Here is an 8,640-nt window from a genome sequence, read left to right as displayed (position 1 = left end):
GTGAAGTTGGATTGGAGTGTGGCACGGTCCCCTTTTGGGTGCTATGCAAGCATGCCAGTGGGGAAAGTCTTTTCTGCAACACACCCTCAGCCTCCTTCACCCAGGTATTCACAGGTAGGGGGGCACCCTGTGGGTGGGAGAAAGAAGAGGAACACAGATGGGGCCAGTAGAGCTGTATCACCCATGTGAAGAGACCCCATTAGTAGTGAACCATGGCTCTCCAGAGGCAGCCCTTCACAAAGGGGGAGATGCTCCCCTTCAGTGACGAAGAATGAGTCAGGTGGAGGGGGGCTGCAAATGTTCCTAAAAGAATCTCTCTTTGTGAGGAGGGTGGAAGTAGTTCCCCACTCTAGAACACCTATAGAAGCAAAGAAAAAGTTCCTTCCCAGGGATTAATATTTAAAGATGAGGCAGAAGAAAAGGAGCCTAAGGAGGATGTGAAAGAACCTGAAACACAAGAGGAAAGCCCAGAGGCCATTGTCACCAACAGGGGATGGAGGAAGGCAGCACTGGGAGGTGATGTAGACAGGAGAATGAATCAAGGTGGCTCTGGACGACTAAGGAGGAGACCAGATGACTACTGGTCAAGTTATGATTGGAAGGTGCAGAGTTGAGGGCTATGACTATGTGTCGCTGTTATTTGCTTATATCTTTAAGAAGATTAACCTTGAAAGAAAGGAGAAGAATGGATGGTGGCTAGAAGAGGGACCAATCAAGGGCCATCTCCATCTGTGAGAGGGAGTTTGTGATACATCTACCTACTGAGAGAGGGAGCCAATGGGAAGGGAGACCTGGGTGGAAGGGGTGGACCGGGAATCTGTAACATCTCACCCTACTGTCAGTTTTCCCAAGCCCAAAACAGGAGGCCAGCTGGTCATACGCAATCGCATTTCAAAGCCTCTCCAGTGAAGAATGTACAAGAATGTTCTGTAGGGGTCTCTCTTGGGGGCACTGGGCTCACTCCCTAGGTGTGCGTTGTCTGGAAATGTGATTCCTTAAAACTACAACTTCTCCTAACACAACTCACAAAACAGCAGATAAACCTGAGCCCAGGAATATTCACAACATAACTTCACAAACATCCTTGTGCTGAAAGACAAAGAGATGGAGGCACAGTCCCAGAGTGGAGGAGACTTAGCAGACATGACACGTAAGGAAGCACGTGATCCTGCGCTGGCTCCTGGACCAGAAAAGGGGAAATGTGAATGAATCTATAGAATAAGTATTAGGCAGTTTGCTGACTTTGATCATTGTGCTATGGTTATGTGAGGTATCAATATTTGGAGAAGCTGGATGAAGGATAAATGGAAATTCTTCACCCTATTTTTGCAACTTTTTTGTAAATCTGAAATAGTTTCAAAATCAGAAGTTTAAAAATTTTAAATCTAGGCAAAAAATTATAGAAGCTGAAATAATGCTTTTTGTATAATTGGCTCGTAGTGAACTTTTAAAAAACATAATTTTTCTCTTGCAGAGTCTAAAGTGCATTTCAGGTTAGTCTTGGTCAGTAACAGAGAAAAGTACCCAAGATGTAGTATGATGGGTAAAAAATAAGTACGTCACTTATAGTACTTCTAATGTTCAGGTTGATCCTCAGCGTGGAGGCATTGTTTTAAAGAAAACTTTGTCTTTTAAGCAAAAGCTTAAGGTGAAGAGTAAGGGGTGAATGGGTGGGCACCCACTGCTCTCAGAAGGGGGTTACTGAGGCTTTTGGCTCAGCCTAGAGGGGTGGCTGCTCTCCTATGTCGCAATTTTTTCTTCTTTTTTCCTTCTTCTCGGCAAAGTCCCCCAGTACACAGTTGTACATTCTAGTTGTGAGTGCCTCTGGTTGTGTTATGTGGGACACTGCCTCAGCACGGCCTGATGAGCGATGCCATGTCCACGGCCAGGATCTTAACCAGCGAAACCCTGCTGCCGAAGCCAAGCGCATGAACTCAACCACTCGGCCATGGGGCCAGCTCATCAATTTTTTTCTTCTTAATTTGTGATTCCCCATCTTTGGATCTCCCCTTCTCCATGTTTTGACTTGATATGCAAAGGAACAAGGTTCAAGGCTTTCTTTTCTTCAGTAATGGTGTTTTCCAGAATGAAGCATCTTATTTCACATGTAGTGTACAGCCTCAGGATGTCTTGGTTGAGTTTTGCTCAAAAGCCCTACTCTTCTTGGTTATCTTTTATCTATTTACCACATTCCTAACCCAAAAGAGTATTCAAATCAAGGTACTGTGGAATGCGTTTTCCTCTAGCCACATACATTTTCATGAAACTAAGGTACATAGGGAAAAAAAGAGAGGCTGTCAGATTTGTTTTGTATCCTGTGCATGATTTTATTTTGACTCAGCGCATGTATTTACTTCCGTGGCTAGAAATCATGCCTGGAGCAAAGGGGAGATGTTTACCACATATTTAGAGAGAGTTCAGTAATGTTACCGAAACCGAAATGGGTTCTCTCTGGCGAGTTAAACCAGACGCCCCATCAGAACTAGTTGTCTCACAAAGTAAAGTATAGTTGTGGCAAAAAGGAGACCATGCAGAATCATTTCCAGAGTCATGGTTTCCATGAACAAAGGGAAGCAGGGACTTTTTATTTCGGATGGGGAGTGAATATTCAAAAGGGAGGGGTGGGTATCCTCTTGCGCAGGCTCAGATGGAAAACATGCTTCCACACACACTGCAGGTGATGGTAATAAGGCCTAAGGTCCTCCTGGAGAGATCTTAGCATTAAAAATAAGGCAAAGGCCACAGGTATAGCTCTCATGGTGAGGCCTGGTCTGGTTCAGTGTGGTTGGTGATGGTATCTCCTTAACACAACAAAAGGAGAAAGAACAATTTGGAAAAAGAGTTAAATGCTTCCAAATCCACCCTTGAGTCCCTGGGGCAACTAGTCAGCAACAAAATCCCTCCTCTAGTTTATCATGCTCCTCCTTCTCGAGGGGCACAGGTCGAAGGTCCATCTTTGGTAACTACTTCCTGCTGAGCATTCACTTTGACATAGGGACCAGTAGAGGAGCAGAATTTCCAATTAATCTCAAATAGGTTTGAGGCCTAGCCCCAAACTCACGCATAGCCCTGAGTAGTTTGTAACAACCATCTGTAATTTTATAGCTTCAATGCCTTCAGTATCCATTTAGGAACTGGGCCTACCTGCCCCCTCCCTCCAGGTTCCACCAGCTATTTTATAGTCTCCATACTGGGTTGCCCATGTCAACGAAAATAATCCATAACCAATCTATAAATGAAAATTTGGGTGAGTTTATTCTGAGCTAAAATCTGAGGATTATAACCCGGGAGAGTCCTTCCACAAAGGAACAGAGCACTCCAAAGAAGTGGGGGTATACAGGGTGGTTATATACCTTCAAAGAGTATGTTTCACATATGATTGAAATGTCCCTTTTACAATAGTCACGAGGGCTCTGTCAGCACAGCAATTGATGGAAACAGCAGATAGGTCTGCTGTCTTGGTGAACCACGCAGAGTGGCAGGTCTGTTGCCTCAAGCTGGGCGGTCACAGATGAGCACTGCGATCAGTTCCCAGCCTAAAGAAAGATGCTTAATCTTTAAGGAGATGCCAACATTGGGAGGTGGATGGAAGTTGCACCTTTATCTCAAAATGTCTAAGCGGATATACAATGCATGCTCAATGGCCACAGTCAGGCCCTTTTGGAACAAACAAAGTCAGGCTGAATTAGGTTTCTACCAAATGGCTTCCTCATATATTCCAATATATCCTATTGCTTGCCATTTCAATTTGTCACCCATCCTTTTCTGATGGACCTAGTCTTGCTGCCCAGGAACATGCAACCTCCTTGGATGCCTACCGTGCCTAAGTGGCATGGGGTTGGTTAGGACCCAGGGCAGAGCCTGGGGTGGATAGCCAGTCATTCAAAGGTTGACAGGTCATTGGGATTTACTTATCTGGATAGTGTCGCTGAAACAAGAGTTTCAGATCAGAGGGTGGTTTGCAGGAAAACTCAGAGTCCTCAGTTGTCTGTGATGATCTCTCTGGATGTTCAGAGCTGGACAGCTTTCTTTTTTCTTTGCTTTTTTTTAACCCTTCTGTAGTGGATCCAAGGGGTGATTCCTTCTAAATTTAGGGAAGAATATGTGGTTAGTGACACCATGCGAGGCCTTACCCAAGTAGGATGTAGCAGATTTTGCGACAAACTGCTTTTCCAAGTTTTAAGACAGCACGAGCACGCTTAAGGAGACCCCAAGCTGTTGGTTTGGTGACTCGAATCTTCCCTCATTGGTTTATCATCCAGCCCTGACTATTGGGGACCACTGATAACCCCATGTAGTGGCTTCCCTTACTTCATCCGGGGTAAGTTCACGGAAGGTGTAAATTCACGGAAGGGCAGAGTGGGAATTCATGGTAACTGGAGCTCTCCTGATGGAGGGCCCCTTTTGCAGTTTCAGCTGCCCAGTTACTTCCTTTTGTGGCCTCTGATTCCCCACTTTGATGGCCTTGACTATGGAGTCCAGCTACTTCCTTGGGGCTCTGCACCACTTCTAGCACTTTAAGGATCTCTGGCCCATGTTTAATTTCTTTACTGCTGCTGTTACGAAGTCCTCTTTCTTTCCAAATGGCTCCGTGAGTGTGAATTACAGAGAAAGCGTATTTAAACTCTGTGTATATTGTTATAATTTTTTCTTTTCCCAATTCCAAAGCTCTCATTGATGCAATTATTTCTGCCTTTTGGGCCGAGGTGCCTGGTGTCAGCCCCTTGGCTTCTATGGTTGCATGCAGAGACACTACTGCATAACCTGCTCTTCCTTGTCCGTTACTCATGAAGGGCTCCCATCTACAAATCATACTTCCTCTGCATTAGGCGATGGTTCACCCTGGAGATCTCTGTGGCTAGAGCAAATCTGATCAATCACTTCTGGGCAAGCATGGGTAATAGGCCCCTTGGAATCAGGGAGCAGGGTAGCTGGATTTAAGGTATGACAGGGTTTTAAAGAAATCTGAGGGGAACCTAGCAGCATAGCTTGATATTGTAGTATTCTATTCTCTAATAGCCGGAGGTGTCCTGTAGTCTCTAGTAGGCTAGAGACTTGATGGGGTGTCCACATCCATCACAGGTTGGCCCTTAGTCAGTTTGTCTGCTTTCTTGATTAACAGGCAGATATCAGCTACAGATCTCAAGCATGGGGGCCATCCTTTCACCACAGTGTTTAGCTGCTTTGAGAAATAGGCCGCTATTCTTTTTAGGGTCCCAACGTTTGGGTTAGCACTCCTATAGCTACTCCCTGTGTTTCATAGACGTATAGGTCAAATGTTTTGCTCAGGTCTGGTAAGGCCAGTGTAGGTGCTTCCATTAGCAAGTTTTTAAGATTATTGAAAGCTTAGTCACATAGCGCATCCAATTGAAAGAGGCCCCTGTAGTTTACCCTGGAGAGGCTTAACAATTAATCCAAAGTTAGGGATCCAAATGCAGCCAAAGCCAGCCATCCCCAAGAATCCTCGTGGCTGCCTTTGAGTTTTTGGTGAAGCAAGTTGCAATATTACCATTTTCCTCTCTAGGGGAAGGCTGTGTTGTCCCCTTGAAATGATGAAGCTCAAGTACCTTGCAGTCTCTTCAGATATTTGTACCTTCTCTTTAGACACTTTATATCCCTTGCTAGCTAGAAGTTTAACATATTTAACTCAACTCTGACACTATCTACCTGGGGATTGAATCAGATCCCACAGGTTAAGGGTTCAGTCCCACTAGATTACCCTTTATGTCCCATTTTAGATGCCAATTGCAAGTTTAGGTTGTCACCTTCTGACCAACCGGCCACAGGATCAGAGGTTCCTGTAACCCCCTCCTTGGGTTTGATTACTTTCATAGAGCGGCTCACAGAACTCAGGAAAACCTTTGACTTATTAACAGCCAGACGGAAGAGATGCATAGAGCAAAATATGTGGGGAAGGGCCAAGGCGCTCCCGGGCCCTCGCTGGGTGTGCCACTCTCCCAGAACTTCCATGTGTTCACCAGCGTGGAAGCTCTGCGAACACCATCCTTTTGAGTTTTAATGGAGACTTCATCACATAGGCATAATCAATCAGATCACTGACTGTTGGCAATTGAACTCAATCTTCAGCCCCTCTCCCCACCTGAAGGTGTGGGGAGGGAGATGGGGCTAAAACTTGCAACCCCCAAATCACACACTTGGTTTCCCTGGCAACCAGCCCCCACCCTTAGAGCCTTTCCAAAACTCACCTTATTAACATCAGTTCAGGTGGGGTTGAAATGAGCTTGTTAGGAATCACACAAGACAAACTGTTTCACCTTTATGGCTCTGGACTTATTTCAGGAACTGAGCACTAAAATAATTATTATAACAAAAGATGCCCCATATGGCTGTCATATGGGTAATTACAGGAGTTTCAGGAGCTCTGGACCAGAAACAAAATGAAGAAATTTACTATTATAACTCCAGGACTGTACAGCACCGACAGCACTAAGGTCTTGAACAAATCTATATTCCCCTGTTCCCAACCTTTTAACAGGTAACATAGGAGTGTTCCATGGAATCTCCATGGCCTGAACAATCCCTGTTCTAAAAGCCTATTGATTACAGGAAGGATTCCTCTTATGGCTTCTGGCTTTAAGGGGTATATGTTTTACCCGGGGCCAACGACCTACCTGCTTCCGTTTTGCCTTTCCTGGCGTGGCACCAGCTGCCCACTGCACCTGTCCTTGTGCCCATAATTCCGAGTTAGCACAGCTTAAGACATGTAGGGGAATCTCTTCCTTCTCAGGAGCTGCTGTATCCTGTAAGAGGACCATTGCTCACCTCCCCGACTCCTGGGCACTTGGATCTCGATTTTCTCTTGTTCCCAGCTTGTTGAGGCCCCTAACTTAGATAGCATATCCCTCCCTAGAAGGGGAACAGAGCATTCTGGTAAATACAGTAAAGAATGCTTCAGCAGTTTTGACCCTGTTTCACAGCTCCAGGGCTCCGGAAATCTTTGGGCCTCTCCCTTCCCTGAGACCTCTTTTAGGTCACACTTTCCTTCAGAAAGGTTTCCCTTTTGGGCATTCAGCACTGAGAACAAGGCTCCACTAGGGAGCAAAGATTCAACCTGCTCTTCTCCTCCTGCCAAGGTCACCTGGGCCTCCTGGAGTCTGCCAGGGAGCCCCACAGCCCCGTCACATCTCCTCTGTAGTCAAGGGAAACTGCCACGGCTTGGTCTTGTTCGATCCCTTCCCTCCCTGGGGATGGTTCAGACAATCCTGCCACCAACACCCTTCCTGTTGGCAGTTCACACACCAATTAGCCCCTGACGTTGTTGGTGGCCTCCGGGTCCCTCGGTGGGGGCCGGGGTTACTCACCCATGTCACTTTCCTCCTCCCCGTCAGGTTACCTTGAGGAGACTGGCGGGCCACAGCTGGCAGAGTGACTTACCTTTTCATCTTCTTGTCTTCCTTTTCATCCTCAGCCTCATGCTGGTCATGGAGCACCCTCAATGCAGCCTCTCGTAGTTGTGCAGGACTGGTATCAGGACTGATAGCCAACTTTCAGAGTTTCCTACGGGTGTCTGGAGCACTATGAGATATGAAATAGGGATTAAGAACTGGTTCCTAATCTAGTTGTACTGTCTGGGAGAGGAGCGTGAGGGGTCTTTGGTTGTGGCAGAGTCCAATTCCCTGTATTGGGATCGCTGGGCGAGAACAGCAAAGGGTTTGGCCCTGTTCTGGCCTCTGGCTTAAGCAGAGGTGAGGTTGGAGGATAAGGTGGAGGTCCCCCAGGGCTCACCAGCTGGTCTAACTAATAAGCTGGTGTATGTGAGCAAGGTGTCTGAGGTGGGCTTTCCTTAGTCCCACGTTTCCTGACTTGGAGGAGCAGGTCCTCCTTATCAGAAAGATAAGTCTTAGAGTCAACCTTTAACCCTTCATTGGAACACATGCCATGAAGCCCTGGACATAGGGGATGTCTTCCTCTTTCTTTGTTCTCTTGAAAATTAGATATAATTGTGGTATGGAGTTAACACTTAGGGTCTCATTTTCTGGCCATCTTTCCCCATCTTCCAGTGAATATTGCAGCCAGGCTCAGTTACAGGAAAGCGTCATCTGCTCTCGGGTCAATGGGGAATACCTGAAGGCTTTCCAGCTCTGGAGGATGCAGCACAATGGACTTTCCTCTGGGATGGAGCTTGCTCCCCCCATGTTCTAGTGTCTTTTCCAACCTTCCAGGTGCAACTTGTAACAGATAGTGGTGACACAGAAGCCACAAGGTTGTGCCCAGAGGAGATCTAGCACCCTAGTATCCTGAAACAAGACCCAGGCTGAGTAATGAAATCCTTAAAGGGAAAATAAAACTGGTGGACGCTGGGTTTCACCCAGGGACCACTGATAGTGAGGGCAAGGGAGAAAGAAAGGAGGTCTAGGAAAGCCAGACCGTGGACAAACAAGGTTGATGTCGAGCGTCCTTGACAAAAACAAATGAAAAACAGACTTGGCAACACCAGATGGAGCTTGACCCTATTTAAGGGGACCCCTCCTCCCATCACAGGCCCAACACAAAGACAAACTCAGTGACTTCAGGGGGGACCTCAAACCCCCACCTCCTCACTCCAGAGGGGATTCAATCACCAGAGGGGACCTGAACCCCTGACTAGTCAACAGGGATTGCTCCCATCTTGCCAGAGCC

At 46.6% G+C, this 8,640-nt stretch overlaps 1 long non-coding RNA gene across 1 annotated transcript; it reads right to left on the bottom strand.

Moving 5' to 3' along the window:
* Window positions 1-2,302: 2,302 nt before the first annotated feature.
* LOC138919315 (uncharacterized) lies at window positions 2,303-6,503 on the bottom strand. Its single transcript, XR_011429429.1, has 3 exons — window positions 6,207-6,503; window positions 3,354-4,084; window positions 2,303-2,801 (listed from the first exon to the last, which is right to left on the bottom strand). It is a non-coding gene; the product is annotated as an uncharacterized lncRNA (long non-coding RNA).
* Between the last annotated feature and the right edge of the window lie 2,137 nt (window positions 6,504-8,640).

This window comes from Equus caballus, chromosome 20 (genome assembly GCF_041296265.1).
Source record: "Equus caballus isolate H_3958 breed thoroughbred chromosome 20, TB-T2T, whole genome shotgun sequence".
Lineage (NCBI taxonomy): Eukaryota > Metazoa > Chordata > Mammalia > Perissodactyla > Equidae > Equus > Equus caballus.
This window is presented reverse-complemented; position numbering and strand designations above follow the sequence as displayed.